This window comes from Camelus bactrianus, chromosome 32, assembly GCF_048773025.1.
Source record: "Camelus bactrianus isolate YW-2024 breed Bactrian camel chromosome 32, ASM4877302v1, whole genome shotgun sequence".
Taxonomy (NCBI): domain Eukaryota; kingdom Metazoa; phylum Chordata; class Mammalia; order Artiodactyla; family Camelidae; genus Camelus; species Camelus bactrianus.
In genome coordinates, this window is record NC_133570.1 from 3246453 (window position 1) to 3262729 (window position 16277).

General features: G+C 40.6%; 1 long non-coding RNA gene across 2 annotated transcripts in view; it reads right to left on the reverse strand.

Annotated features, from left to right (window-relative positions):
- The window catches only part of LOC123614927 (uncharacterized), a 135238-nt gene that overhangs the window by 37393 nt on the left and 81568 nt on the right, over positions 1-16277 (reverse strand). Inside the window, exon 5 of one of the 2 annotated variants that reach the window (XR_012503580.1) lies at positions 9026-9097. The exons of the other annotated variant lie outside the window; for it this stretch is intronic. This is a non-coding gene — a long non-coding RNA (uncharacterized LOC123614927). The remainder of the gene's footprint in view (positions 1-9025; positions 9098-16277) is intronic. 2 annotated transcript variants of the gene reach the window in all.

Consider the following 16277-nt stretch of genomic DNA (forward strand, 5'->3'; position numbering starts at 1 on the left):
TTAATCTTTACTTCTTAATTCATTTCTATTTCTCTTGGGTTTTGATGTCCTTCTATTGATTAGACACAGGTTTCAAATACATCTATTCATCCCCCCCCCCTTTTTTTTGTAAAGGTTTTAAAAGGACGTCTCAACCCGATTAATACTCTGCTTCAACTCACTCTTCTATTATTCATTATACACTGTTTTCAAACCCTCTTTCTCCCTTCTTTTAAAATTCTTTCTCTCTCATTTTTTTTTCTTTTTTTCCTAAGTTCTATTCCTAAATAGGCATTAGATAGATAAACTCCTTAAGGACCAAAATAAACAACTGACACTCCATAAACCACAGTGCCAGAGAGGTATGAGCAAGATGAAGAAGCAGAAAAACCTTTCCCAATTAAAAGAACAAGAGAAATCCCCTGAAAGAAAGATCAACGAAATAGACATCGATAGCCTACTAGATCAAGATTTCAAAAAAGGAGTGATCGAATTGCTGAAGGAATTAAAAGAGATAGTGTTTACAGATATAAAATATGTCAAAAGTGAAATTGAAGCTATAAAGAAGAGCCAAGTAGAATGGGTAAACTCATTGACAGAGATGAGGAATGATTTAATAGCTGTGCAAAGCCAACTAGATAATGCAGAGGAACGAATTAGAGATCTAGAAGAAAGGGCAATAGAAAGCACCCATTCAGAAGAACTACAAGATAAGCAAATAAAAAATAATGAAAATAGCATAAGGGACCTATGGGATAATATAAAGCGTCCCAATCTTCGCATAATAGGGGTCCCAGAAGGAGAAGAAAGATCAAAGGGGATTGAAAAGGTTTTTGAAGAAATCATGACTGAAAACTTCCCAAACTTAAAGAAGGAATCAGATATCCAAGTACAGGAAGCTCAGAGGGTCCCAAACAGGAAGAACCCAAATAGACCCACACCAAGACACATCATAATCAAGATGGCCAGAGTCAAGGATAAAGAAATGATTCTAAAGGCAGCAAGAGAAAAGCAAAGAGTAAGTTACAAGGGAACCCCCATAAGGCTCTCAGCTGATTTCTCTACACAAACACTACAGGCCAGAAGGGAGTGGCAAGATATATTCAAAGCCCTGAATGAAAAAAAGATGCAGCCTAGGATCCTTTATCCAGCAAGGCTATCCTTGAGGATAGAAGGAGAAATAAAGAGTTTCATAGACAAAAAAAAGCTGCAGGAGTTTAGCAACACTAAACCCATGCTAAAAGAAATATTGAAAGGGCTATTCTAAATAGAAAAGCAGCAGGATGCTATAGAAATGAGAAACACACAACTGGAAAGGTGATAACTCATGAATTACAAATAAAGTAAACATGAAATTATAAAAGAAGACATACAAATCACTGAGAGTGGGAGAGGGAGGCAGGGAAATATAGAATTTTTTTTCTTTCATTTTTAAATTTTTTTAACAGTAGGATGGGTTTGAGATCATGTTACTATCAGTTTAATAAAAACAGTTACAGTAATGGGTTGATAGATTTACAAAAAAGGGTAACCACAAGCCAAAAATTTACAAAGGAGTCACAAAAATTAAATAAAATCCATGATAATACAAAGGAAAATTACCAAACCACAAAAGGAAGAAGAAAGGAACAAAGAGGATATACCAATTCAACTGCAAAGATAAGTTCAAAATGGCAATAAACACACATCTATCATTAATTACTGTAAATGTTAATGGACTAAATGCTCCAGTCAAAAGACACAGAGTGGCAGACTGGATAATAAAGCAAGAACCTTCAATATGCTGCATACAAGAGACCCACTTTAGGGACAAGGACACATATAGATAGAGAGTGAAAGGATGGAAAAGGATATTCCATGCAAATGGAAAAGCCAAAAAAGCAGGTGTTGCAGTACTGATTTCAGACAAAATAGACTTTAAAACAAAGGCCATAAAGAAAAATAAAGAAGGACATTTTATAATGATTAAAGGAGTGATACATGATGAGGATATTACACTCGTTAATATATATGCACCCAATATAGGAGCACCTAAGTACATACAAGAATTACTAACAAAGATAAAGGGGGATATTGATGGGAATACAATCATAGTTGGAGATTTTAACACTGCATTAACGTCACTAGACAGATCTTCCAGACAGAAAATAAACAAGGCAACAGAGAAATTAAATACTACAATAGAAAAACTAGATTTGGTGGATATTTTCAGAGCATTACACCCCCCCAAAATAGGATATACATTCTTTTCAAGTGCACATGGAACATTTTCCAGGATCGATCATGTACTTGGGCACAAAAGAAACCTCAACAATTTTAAGAAGATAGAAATTATCTCAAGCATCTTTACTGACCACAATGCCATGAAACTGGGAATCAACAACAGAGAAACAAAGGAGAAAAAAAGGAAAGCATGGAGATTAAACAATATGTTATTGAAAAAACAATGGATCAATGAGGAAATCAAAGCTGAAATTAAAAAATACCTTGAGACAAATGATAATGAAAGCACAACCACTCAAAACCTATGGGACACAGCAAAGGCAGTGCTAAGAGGGAAGTTTATAGCGATACAGGCCTTCCTCAAAAAAGAAGAACAATCTCAAATAAACAATTTAACCTGAATGAATTAGAAAAAGAAGAACAAAAAGCCCCAAAAAGCAGCAGAAGGAAGGAAATAATAAAGATCAGAGAGGAATTAATACAATAGAGATTAACAAGACCATAGAAAAAATCAACCAAACCAAAAGCTGGTTTTTTGAAAAAGTAAATAAAATCGACAAACCTCTGGCCAAACTCACAAAGAAGAAAAAAGAGAGAGCACAAATTAGCAAAATAACAAAGGAAAATGGAGAAATTACAACAAACAAAATAGAAATACAGAATATCATACGAGAATATTATGAAAAACTATATGGAACCAAACTGGATAACCTAGAGGAGATGGACAAGTTTCTGGAAACATACTGTCCACCAAAACTGAATCAAGAAGAATCTGAACACTTGAACAATCCGATCATTAGAAAGGAAATAGAAATAGCAATTAAAAACCTCCCTACAAATAAATGTCCAGGACCGGACGGCTTCACTGGGGAATTCTACCAAACATACAAAGAAGAACTCATACCAGTCCTTCTCAAACTCTTCCAGATGATTGAAAAGGAGGGAATACTCCCAAACTCATTCTATGAAGCCACCATCACCCTGATACCAAAACCAGGCAAAGACACTACAAAAAAAGAGAATTATAGGCCAATATCACTGATGAACATAGACGCCAAAATCCTCACCAACATTTTAGCAAATAGAATCCAACAACACATAAAAAAGATTATACATCATGACCAAGTGGGGTTCATCCCAGGGACACAAGGCTGGTTCAACATACGCAAATCAATCAGTGTAATACATCACATCAACAAGAGAAAGGACAAAAACCACATGATCATCTCCATCGATGCAGAAAAAGCATTTGATAAAATTCAACACCCATTTATGATAAAAACTCTCGCCAAAGTGAGTATAGAGGGAACATATCTCAACATCATAAAAGCTATATATGACAAACCTACAGCCAGCATAGTACTCAACGGTGAAAAACTCAAAAGCTTCCCACTAAAATCTGGGACAAGACAAGGATGCCTACTATCACCACTCCTATTCAACATAGTCCTGGAAGTCCTAGCCACAGCAGTCAGGCAAGAGAAAGAAATAAAAGGGATCCAAATTGGAAAAGAAGAGGTAAAAGTGTCATTATATGCTGATGACATGTTACTATATATAGAAAACCCTAAAAGGTCCACACAAAAGCTACTAGAGCTGATTGAAGAATTCAGCAAGGTAGCAGGTTACAAAATTAACGTTCAAAAATCAGTTGCATTTCTTTACACTAACGATAAATCAACAGAAGAAGAAAGTAAAGAAACAATCCCCTTTAAAATAGCACCCAAAGTAATAAAATATCTGGGAATAAATCTAACCAAGGAGGTGAAAGAATTATACACAGAAAACTATAAACCATTGATGAAGGAAATTAAAGAAGACTTTAAAAAATGGAAAGATATCCCATGCTCTTGGATTGGAAGAATCAATATTGTTAAAATGGTCACACTGCCCAAGGCAATCTACAGATTTAATGCAATCCCTATCCAATTACCCAGGACATATTTCACAGAACTAGAACAAATCATAATAAAATTCATATGGAACCATCAAAGACCTAGAATTGCCAAAGCATTACTGAAGAGAAAGAAAGAGGCTGGAGGAATAACTCTCCCAGACTTCAGGCAATACTGTAGAGCTACAGTCATCAAGACAGCATGGTATTGGTACCAAAACAGACATACAGACCAATGGAACAGAATAGAGAGCCCAGAAATGAACCCACAAACTTTTGGTCAACTCATCTTTGACAAAGGAGGCAAGAATATACATTGGAATAAAGACAGTCTCTTCAGCAAATGGTGTTGGGAAAACTGGACAGCAGCATGTAAAACAATGAAGCTAGAACACTCCCTTACACCATATACAAAAATCAACTCAAAATGGATTAAAGACTTAAACATGAGACAAGATACAATAAACCTCCTAGAGGAAAACATAGGCAAAACATTATCTGACATACATCTCAAAAATTTTCTCCTAGAAGAAGTAAAAGCAAGAATAAACAAATGGGACCTAATGAAACTTACAAGCTTCTGCACAGCAAAGGAAACCAGAAATAAAACAAGAAGACAACCTACGGAATGGGAGAAAATTTTTGCAAGTGAAACCGACAAAGGCTTGATCTCCAGAATATATAAGCAGCTCATACGACTCAATAAGAAAAAAATAAACAACCCAATCCAAAAATGGGCAGAAGACCTAAACAAGCAATTCTCCAAGGAAGACATACAAATGATCAAAAAGCACATGAAAAAATGCTCAATATCACTAATTATCAGAGAAATGCAAATCAAAACTACAATGAGGTATCACCTCACACCAGTCAGAATGGCCGTCATTCAAAAATCCACAAATGACAAACGCTGGAGAGGCTGTGGAGAAAGGGGAACCCTCCTACACTGCTGGTGGGAATGCAGTTTGGTGCAGCCACTATGGAAAACAGTGTGGAGATTCCTCAAAAGACTAGGAATAGACTTACCATATGACCCAGGAATCCCACTCCTGGGCTTGTATCCAGAAGGAAATCTACTTCAGGATGACACCTGCACCGCAATGTTCATAGCAGCACTATTTACAATAGCCAAAACATGGAAACAGCCTAAATGTCCATCAACAGGTGACTGGATAAAGAAGAGGTGGTATATTTATACAATGGAATACTACTCAGCCATAAAAACTGACAACATAATGCCATTTGCAGCAACATGGATGCTCCTGGAGAATGTCATTCTAAGTGAAGGAAGCCAGAAAGAGAAAGAAAAATACCATATGAGATCACTCATATGTGGAATCTAAAAAACAAAAACAAAAACAAACAAACAAACAAAAACAAAGCGTAAATAAAGGACAGAAATAGACTCACAGACAGAGAATACAGACTTGTGGTTACCAGGGGGGTGGAGGGTGGGAAGGGATAGATTGGGATTTCAAAATTGTAGAATAGACTACACTGTATAGCACAGGGAAATATACACAAAATGTTATGATAACTCACAGAGAAAAAAATGTGACAATGAGTGTGTATATGTCCATGAATAACTGAAAAATTGTGCTGAACACTGGAATTTGACACAACATTGTAAAATGATTATAAATCAATAAAAAATGTTTAAAAAAAAAAAACACTACCACAGTCAAGATATTGAGCATCCCCCTTAGTTCCAAAAGTTACTTTATGTCCCTTTGTAATTCTTCCCTCCTACTCCAGGCAACCACTGATTGGCTGTCTGTCACTATAGATTAGTTTATATTTGCATAATTTTACATAACTGGAATCCCACTATGTAGTCATTTCAAAAAAACGCTTTCTTTCATTCAGAGTATTTGGTTATCCATTTATGCTACTGGATGTGGCAACTGCTCATTCCTTTTTTACTGCTGAGTAGTACTCCATCGTATGGATATACTACAGTGTATCTGTTTGTTGATGGACATTTAAGATGGCTCAAGTTTTCGGCTGTTGCAAGTAAATTTATGCTGTAATCATCCACATAAAATGAAAGCAGAAGTATGGACATGTGCTTTAATTTCTCTTGGGTAAATACTTTGGGGCAAGGAGAGCTAAGTCATAGGGAGGTGTTTATTTAACTTTTTAAAGAAACTGCCAAACTGTTTCCAAAGTATTCCAAAGAAATCACATTTTTATATCCCCACTAGGAGTGTTTCAGTTGCTCTGTAGCCTCTCCAATATTTTGTCCAGTCAACCTTTTTAACTTCAGCTATTCTAACAGGAGCGTAGTGTATCTCATCGCGGTGTTAATTTGCATTTCCCTTGTGGGTAATAATGTTTAGTGTCTTTACAGCTTTATTTCGCATCCTTTTCATTTTTTATTAGCCTATGTGACTTTATATTACTGAGGGGGGTAGTTTTTATATATTCTGGATCCAAGTCCTTCATCAGAGACGTACAATTCACAGACATTTACCCCAGCTGAACTCTTCTCTGTTCCTTCTCTCTCTCTCTCTCTTTTGAAGGTACTGGGGATTGAACCCAGGACCTCGTGCTCGCTAAGCACACACTCTACCATGGAGCTACCTTGTCCCCTGCTTCATTCTCCTAACAGTGTTTTTTGAATAGCAGACCTTAATTTTTATTAAGTCAAGTGCAGTATCCTTTTTTTAATCTACAGTGAATCATTCTTTCAATAGTGTAGTAAAGAAAACTATGCTTTCCTTCAGGTCACAAAGTTTTCTCCTGAATTCTCCTCTAGGAGCGATACAGGTCTGTGATGGAGGCTGTGTTCACGCCTGCGTGTGCTGCACAGTGCAGACGCGGCCGGTGTGTCTGGCAGATGGATGCTGAATTCCTGTCGCTCTCTCTTGTCTCGGGGATTTTGTCTCTCTGGGCTCCTAACTCTGGCTCCTCAACTGGGAGCTACCTGGGTTCTGCCTGAGTTTCCTTTTCCACCTTCCAGCCCGGAAAGCCTCTCCAGGCAGCAAGTTAAAACAGTTACTCACTCCAGGGCTCTCCTCACTTATTCCTCATCTCTCAGTGGTCACTGCCCTGATATCTGATGCCCAATGTCTAAAATTCTCATTTCAGACTCGCAGACATAGAGAGTAAACTTATGGTTACCAGGATGCGTAGGGGTTGGGAAGGGATAAATGGGGAATTCAAAATTTGGACCTCTTGGGGAGTGATGGAGCTGTTCGCTGTCCTGATTGTGGTGGTGGGTTCATGGCTGTGTACCTCTATCAAAATTCATCAAATCGTACATCTGACACATGTGTAGTTTACTGTACAGGAATCATAACGTAATAACAGTGTTAAAAAATAACAGTCTTGTTTCATATATATACTTTTCCCATTTATTTAAGTTCTCTAAACCAGGAAGGTTTTGGTCCTATTATTTCATTATGGCCAGGAGTAGGAGTTCTTTTTACTCTATTAATAAAAATAAAATCAAAATGAATCTCAATAAAAAAAATTAAATCTATTTTTTTGCCATTGCTTTTAAACATTGTTTTATTTTATTTATTTATTTATTATTTGCTTACTTGTCTCTTCCTTTTTTTGAGGGGGAGGTAATTAGGTTTTATTTCTTTAAGTGGAGGTACTGGGGACTGAACCCAGGACCTTGTGCATGGTAGGCATGCATTCTACCACTGAGCTGTACCCTCCCCCTTTAAATCTTTTTTAAAAAATACATTTCCGGGGATGAAGGACACAAAGTCAAAGCAGGTTCTAGAAATCACCGGGGCACGTGCCGAGGACCCCACATTCATGACTCACAGTACATGCCCATCAAACGTAGCCGTGGTTAACTTTCCGGGCAACCGGTCCAACCCCGAATATCATCGGTACATGAAAGCAACCTCACAGATATTAGGGAAGGCTCCTGGGGCTCAGCCGGAGACTGAGCTTTCCCCAGACTGGTTTCACACCCGCTGCATTCGTTCTTTTGGTAAAGCGATCCTCTGGGTGCGGGAGTATAACCGTGTACAATCTCCGTAGCATGTGCACGTGCACGTGCTGTATGCAACACAGGTGATCTATGTGTATCGATGTGAAACATTTGCATAGCCCTGTGGCAACACTGATGTTTCCCAAGCACTCCCCATCCTGTTCTATGATTTTATAGAGACAGCGATATTGACAAGGATTTTTCAACATGTGGGGCACTGCGGGGAGCCACCTCATAACCTGAGGGCTGAAAGCAAAGACAAAAGGCCTAAAAACCTTAAAGTGCTGGAAGCAGGGCTCTGGGAATGATCAAAGAGACATTCCCTGTCCCGCCACCCCGAGAGTTAATAAAGATATATAGCCACCAAATGTTTTTCTTTAAGATGCTCTGCTTCAGAGAGGTTAAGGAATTTAGGTAAGTAGGATCTAGTTTATGGCCGGAGTGATAAGGATCTTAAAAGCTATAGTTAAAATGTTTTGCTAGAAAATGTAAACCTTAAAGATTGAGACATTTGTCTTTTACAACTGGACATGTAGTAAATCAATAAAAGTAGAAATAGTATATAAGTAACTTGAAAAATAAAGCGGGCGGCGACTTTTAGCCTAGCGTCTTGCAGGCTTGAAGTGCGTCCCTCTCGACCCCACTCTTTGTCTTGTCTCTTTCTTTCTCAGTCTCTCAGCCGCGCCATCAGGACCTGCTGATTTGCCTGCTGGCTCCGGCAGGGCACCACGCAACCAATTTGTAGCGCCTCTAGCTTCCTTATAAAATAAGCCAGGCGTGTTGTTCCCATTGATCCATTTTTTCCCTCTCAAAGCTTTATTCAATGCTTGTGATATTTTTGAAATTCTAAAATGGGTGTATCAATTACAGAGAGAAACGAGGACATTTTACAGTATTGATCTGTTCCTATTTGTGGCATTTTAACTTAAAAAAAATTTTTTTTTAGTAATGTTGATTTGAACTGGTTGTCATATTACCTGGTAGATGCTAATTCAAGGAGAGGTGTCCTTTTTTTCTTTTTTTTTTTTCTTGCTTTCTTTCAAGGTTTACTAGAAAGAAAGACCAGGAAACATTACCGGAGAGAAGTCACAAAGTCATTTATTGGTTTTTTTTTTCTCTGAAGAGTAGTTCGGGGTTTTGTGTGTGTCTGTCTTCTCTATCAGAATAATGTCACACGCTGACTTTTTAAAACTTCCACAGAAATCAGCTGGGCATTGCTAACTGCCAACACTATTTGCAATAGCTTTACTCCCAAGAATTTGACCAATTAAAGGTTGGGGACAATCACTGCCAGCCCCCCAATTTTTTTTTTGCTCAAAGAGCAGCATATATTCCTTTTTAAAATATTTTTGTTCCCCAAATCCCACCTGAGGTATATGACATGGATTTGCAAAGAGAAAGGAAGCATCAGAAAGGCAGAGAACCAGCGGAGAGTAACCTGAGTTACCTAAAGGTGGTGTGGGACAGCCATTGCTTTATACTGAGTCTTCCTCTCTTTCTCTATATTAGGTGCTTTAATCTTAATTAACATCCCTGGGTGATACCACTCAGATTGCCAGAATTTCATAAATCATCATAAAGTCCGCCATCACTTAGTAAATGTCTCCCGTGTTCCGTGGAGCGGGCTGCACACTTCAACAGATCCTACGTTATGCTTGACAGCAACAGATGGGGTAGGTCCTAGGATCACCGCCACTTCCACAGCATCAGCACTCTCCTCCGGACCCTGCAGCCCTGGCTTGTGCCCAAGCACACGGCGTGCCTCTGCCGGAGAGGCGGTCACGCTTTTCATACATTCCAGCACTCGTGCAAATTCGCTTAAATAATGTTCTCTTGCAATGAAGATGGATCCCCAGGATCAACTCTGCCAAGCCCAGAATAACTGAAATGATTATTACAATGAAAACAAAAAAAATGGGGGGGGGGATTTCTTGCATTCTTTCTTTGTAGTAATTAGGAGTGGGGGATGGGGACAAGGGTGGTCACAACGACCAATGGGTATTTTTTTCTTTTTTTTTTAATTGAAGTAGAGTGGATTTACAATGTTGTGTTAGTTTCAGGTGTACAGCACAGTGACTCAGTTATACACACACATACACATTCTTTTTCATATTCTTTTTCTCTGTAGGTTAGTACAAGCTATTGAACATAGTTCCCTGTGCTCTACAGTAGGACCTCGTTTATCTCTTTCATACATAGTACTTTGTATTTGCTTATCCCAAACTCCCAACTTACCCTCCCCTTCTTCCCCCTTTGGTAGTTTGCTTTCTATGTCTGTGAGTCTCTGTTTTGTAAATAAGTTCATTTGTACTTTTTCTAGATTCCACATATAAAATGATATCATATAGTTGTCTTTCTCTGTCTGACTTACTTCACTTAGCATGATCATCTCTAGGTCCATCCATGTTGCTGCAAATACATTATTTCATTTTTTTTTTTTTTAATGGCTGAGTGACCAACAGAAATTTAACTTCCCAGACATGTATGAAAATTTGATATTCGATAGCATGGAGAATAGCAGCAATGTAAGAAACTTCCAGAACCGGGGAGGGATGAACCAGGTGCCTGCAGCAAAGAACGGGAGGGGTGACATACAAGCAGTTTCAAAGCTGGAGCATATTAGGGGAGATGGACGCCTCGTTCTGGAAAAAGTGCTGAGGAGAAGCAGAATGCCACCTCGCTTGTCACCGGCCAACTGATGAGCGGACAGATGTAGGACACAAGCCAGCCATGACCTAAAGGCTTCAGAGAAACCTGTGTCCTCGGGGGGGGGGAAGGAGCCCCCCGAGGAACGTCAGTGTCAACAGGAGAAGGGATTATCTCAGACAGGAAAGCAGCGAGGGGTCTCCTGGGTCAGCACAGACCACAAAGCACGCTCAACAAAGTGAGGAAAATCAATGGTTTAGAAGAATCTGAGGGAGTAATCCTTTTTATCTATAAAACAGGTAACCAGGGTTAAATCCTATCAGAAGATCAGATCCTTTTAGTGTATTACAAGTTATTCCCTGTGACCGAAGGTGACTTCTCTCAGGGATGTAAAACCCCAGTAAAATCTACTGATGTAAAATTGATGAAAAGCAGACAGAGCTTACAATCACGTCAGTAGACTGCTAAAATGCGTTGGTTTAAATTCCCCCAAAACAAAGGAAACTGAAAATAAAACATTAAAAAGTCCCATACCCTCAATGGTCTAGAAATAATGCCAATTTCTTCACTCCACGCCAGTACCCGCTCGAAGCTTAGAAAGAAGCGTCAGGCAACTTCTCCGTCACTAATAACATTCCACGTTTTGCAAGCGTTCCTAACCAACGCGACAAGTAAACAAAGCGAAAACAAGGAACGACAGGGTGCAGAAGGATAAATATTGGGAAACACAAGAAAAACTGCCACGATCAGCTGATGTGAAATTAATTACATGGAACATCTGGTAAAAGCCACTGAACACCACGCAGCCCTCTCCCTGCCTCCCTCCCGGCCCCGGAGAGTCCCACGGGGACCGGGTGGGAGACTCGCCCCACACGTGCACAGAGCAGGAGGTCTGTGGGCTGCAAAGGGCCGACAGTGGTGGCCCCGAAGAGCGTGTGACAGACCAAGGCCCTGCTGCTGCCCCCTGGAGGCCCCACCAGGTCTGCGCTGAGACCACGCCTCCCGGGACCGCCCCGCCCCCCAGGGGCCGCCCCGCCTCCCGGGGCCGCCCCTCCTCCCAAGGGCCGCCCCGCCCCCCGAGGACCGCCCCGCCCCCCAGGGGCCACCCGGCCAGACACGAAGACAGGCTGCCCTGAAGACCCGGGCTTCTTTGATGGTGACTTTGGCTTGAGGGTTCCCAGTGGACATTTACAAATGTTCCAGACTTCCTGGAGTTCTAGATGCCTCCACTCACCCGTCCTTCCCTCTTTTGTTCACAGTTGGACTTGCTGATTTGAAGACTTTTCCCACCTTCCCCAGCTTCCTGCCAACTTTCCCAAAAAGTATTTCCCCTAATCAATCTCTTATCACATTCCATCTTGGTCTCTGCTCTCTGAAGACCCAGGCTAACACACCAACGCTGGATCTTACAATACAGCTGCAGACATCTAAGGACCCTTGATCACCACTTCTCTAAATCTTTATCATTCTTGGTGGCTGTTTTAATTTGAGCCACAGGCTTGTCTGCAGCATGAGAGCTTAAAGACCCCAATGACAACTCAGAGTGGGAGGATCTGTAAAGAGGGTAACTCCAACCTTGACTTGGGAGCTCCCAGTCTAATGGGTACCATTAATTTCATAAAAAGGACTTAATCTATTTCATTCTACTTTACATGACTTACTCTAATAAATCCCATGCCACCAGCAGTCCTGACACATTGAAGAGATTTCACAGATAACTGGTCACTATTAAATTGTTCACGCATTTATTCTAAATTTGGAAGCAGGCCTAGTGGCTGCCTTTGCTGTGCTTTCTTGCAAATAATCCATCATTTCTAATTATCATTGATTTCAGATGTGACAAGATGTCTAATTCTATCAAAAGGCAAGGTTTGCCAAACACATAAAAATGAATCTGCTTCTAATTACTGGTTTTGATCATCTTAACCCCATTTACTGTTCCCCAGAGACAGACCATTGCCAGAAACACTTTTACTATGATAGACGAAGTAAAGATATTACAGAGAAATGAGCAGAGTTCAGAGGAATCGATAAATGCCTATCTGAGTCACAGAAAGCTGCAAGCGGAATTCACATTTCTTAATTCGGCAGAAAATACATGAGTCTGATTTCGGGTGGCATGAGTCTTACGTGGTAACAACGTTTTGGCAAACATTTTAACTTTATTGCCTATCCGGGAAAGTGATTTGGAAACTCTGGCTATTTGGTTATTATTGTCGAAGTTTGTTGGTGCATCTTTGGGGTTAATGGGCGGTGAGAGCTTTCTCGAGCCATCTGCAAAAGGGAGGTGCTCACATCACGGGTGGACTTGGTACTAGTTACCCCACCAGGGGGCACTGCACTGCTTTGAAGTTTCATATAACTATCTTTAAAACATTTGGCCGTCATAGCTCAGAGAAAAACACTCAATTCTCAGAGAACGTTCGCAGCATCTCCTTTGGAAAACACTTGAGGCGAAAGCCAATATTCTTCTTTAGAAAACAAAATGTGGACTGCTTGGATATTTCCTTGGAAGAAATACCATCTTTTGGTGATCAAGAGACAGAAAATGTTTTCTCTCGGCCACACTTGAATCAAACGACGTCCAACTTTTTAAAATGCTCTTTTATATTCGGAAACAATTGGCTACTCTACCATAATAATGCAGACCTAGGAAATAACGTCCCTTTTGAAAAACATAAAAGCCACACCAGCGCTTCATAGCTATTTTTTCAAGCATCTCTCCTTGACCCATGCCAAGTGCTGACTCAGATTTGCAGACGGCTGTGCTCAGTCATTGATTTTGAAATGACTATTGTCACCACGACAGAGACAGGCCTTGTAAAGATGGAGACAAAAGATAACAAAGAGGAAGAAACACAGCAAAGCAGAGATGTTCTCAGGAAACTGACAACCTCCCTCTCCCAACCAGACTTCCACGAAGGACCACCTGCACCCAAGTCCTTCCTCCGACCTGCCTTCCAGGGAACTTCGGCCCTGCAGGAGGGAAGGCCTTGTCTCTTCACATCAGCACATGTGCCGACTGGAAGTCCTGTGCCATATTCAACGTAAACCACCCATAATTCCCAGCTTCTATTTCTTTTTTCTTTTTTTCAATTGAAGTGTAGTTGATTTACAATGTTGTGTGTTTTAGGTGTACAGCAGAGGGATTCAATCATACATATATATAAGTATTCTTTTCCATTATAGGTTATTACAAGGTATTGAATGTAGTTCCCTGCTATATGCCAGGTCTTCGTTGTTTATCTCTTTTATGTATAGTAGTGTGTATCTGTTAATCCCAAACTCCTAACTTAGCCCTTCCCTCCTCTATTTCTTTAAAGTGGCAAGAAATAAGAGAATGTTGTGAAGCAATCTGAGTCGAGAATCTCTGCATTTTTACGACTTAAAAAATATATCAAGTTCATCTCTGTATACTTAATTTGGTAAAATGATTTTTTAGTAGTTTATCTTTATATAGTTTTTCCAATACTTTCAACTTGGTTTTCAAAGAAATGACCTCTCTGGTTCTTTTGACACTTCTTCTCCATATTTGCACACTAGCTAATGATTTTATGCAATTAAATGGCAAGGAGGCATCCCCAAAAGTGTCTACAATATGAAGGGGGGGTTACTTTGGGGTTAAGGTTGGGGCTGACTTAGGGCAGAGGGATAGTAAGGGTTGGGAGAGCAGTGAGGAGACGTCATAACTCCCCAAGTTCCAGGAAGAGGTCACGCATCACAGAAGGAAGGGCGGGACAGGCCATGTTAGATTCTGGAGCTAGATCAATGAAGGAGAAATATTATACCCCTCGGGGGCAGGTGAAGGGAGAGGAGACCCCTGGGGAATGATGATGAGCTCAAAACAAACTGGTGGCTAAGCCTGCAATAAAAACGAACGTGTGCACACGTATTTTTTAAGTGAGCAGTTGGGAATTTTCTTTCATATCTGTGTAGGAAAACGGAGGCAGGCAGAGTTAAAGTGATTCCAACACGGAGAAGCAGAGTGTGAACATTTCCCAGGCCTTTGCCCTTTATTACATAATCAAAGCCCACGGAATAAAATCACATGCATTTCCCCGGCTCACATTCTCAGCTAAATGTGCCAAAGAAACACGGGTAGATTTAAGCCTGGAAAACTCCCCCTGTGTCTCAAGGGTCTTGTTTGTAGTGAATATTTATGCTGATACTGTAATTTCTAAAAAGAGTGAAAAGCAGAGTCTTAACTCCAGTATTGGGCGTTTTTTTATTAGGTTAAATTTTATTTTTCATAATTGAAACCAATGCCTTTCATTCTTACTAGTAATTGCTGTAATCTGATGGACTTCTGCTTGAATTTATGAAACATAATGACAAATTGCAAATCCATACTATTGGCAAATTAGCGGTTTGCCTCCTTTGAACCAACTTTGCCAGGTTGGAATTTGTTTACATAATGATGGGTGAGGCAGATGTTAAATGGCAAATGAGCCAAGAGAGGCCGGACTCCTTTAAAGGCGCTTCATACACTGATGGATGCTAAGAGTCTTGTTATGCAAATGGTGCTGATCCCCAAAGGGGACGCTGTGCTTTGAGTTGAGGGTAGAAAAAGGTCACGCCCTGCGTCATCTCCGGCTTTGTTTCCCTTGTGGCTTCCTGGTGCGTGGTCTCTTTTCTGACGGCCCCTCAATTTCTCACATTCGAATGAATGAACTATGGGTACAATGGGTGCCGTGAAACTCTCATGACGCCAACATTCATCTATGCCGATGTCCCTTTAGGACAGGATGCTCCTTTAGGGCAGGAACCAAGCAGCTGAACACTCTTCCGGTCCATTCCATGGACAAGATCTTTCCTTTTCTAGCTAATTCCTGGAATGGGATTTCTGCCAAGGTTTCAGTTTCTGGGGCGGCTATGCACCTGCCTCGCCCAGCGTACCCTCTTTATTCCAGTTCTGCGAATCCCTTGTGTCCATCCCGCATAACTAATCCCACCCAATGCATTTAAATTTTAAAACCTTAATGGAATAAATGTAACAACTACTGAATGTGAACGTTCTGTCTGTCGGAGACCAGACACGGATGGTGAACGTTTTAGTGAAGAAGAGAAAGAGGGAGTAATTATACAAACTAGAAAGGAAATTACTGGGGTGACTATGTATTTTCAAGCTTTGTGAAAACAGGGATCCGATTTCATTACACACACACACACACACACACAGATTAACACAGACAGCACAGTACGGAAGCAGAGTACTGGACCTGACTCAGGGTTCAACAAACACACCACGTGGTGGCCAAGATGGCGGGCTGTCGCCCAGATACCACTGCTGGTCCGTTTATAGAATGACATCACTGGAAGCAGCCACCAGGGAGGGACCAAACTGCCATGTGTCTTGCTCTCGGCCATGTAGTGTGACCATGAGGGAGGTGTGTCGAGGGCCTTAAATATGGGTGTGCCGGCTCTGATGATGGATCCGTCCATCTGTCCACACACATGCAAATAAATACGTATTTATATTTATTTACACAGCAAATACGTACTGCGTACCTGCTGGGGGCAGTGGAGAAGACAGATGAGCTTTGGGGAAAGTCAGATCTGACCTTCCATGGATACAACGCTTTA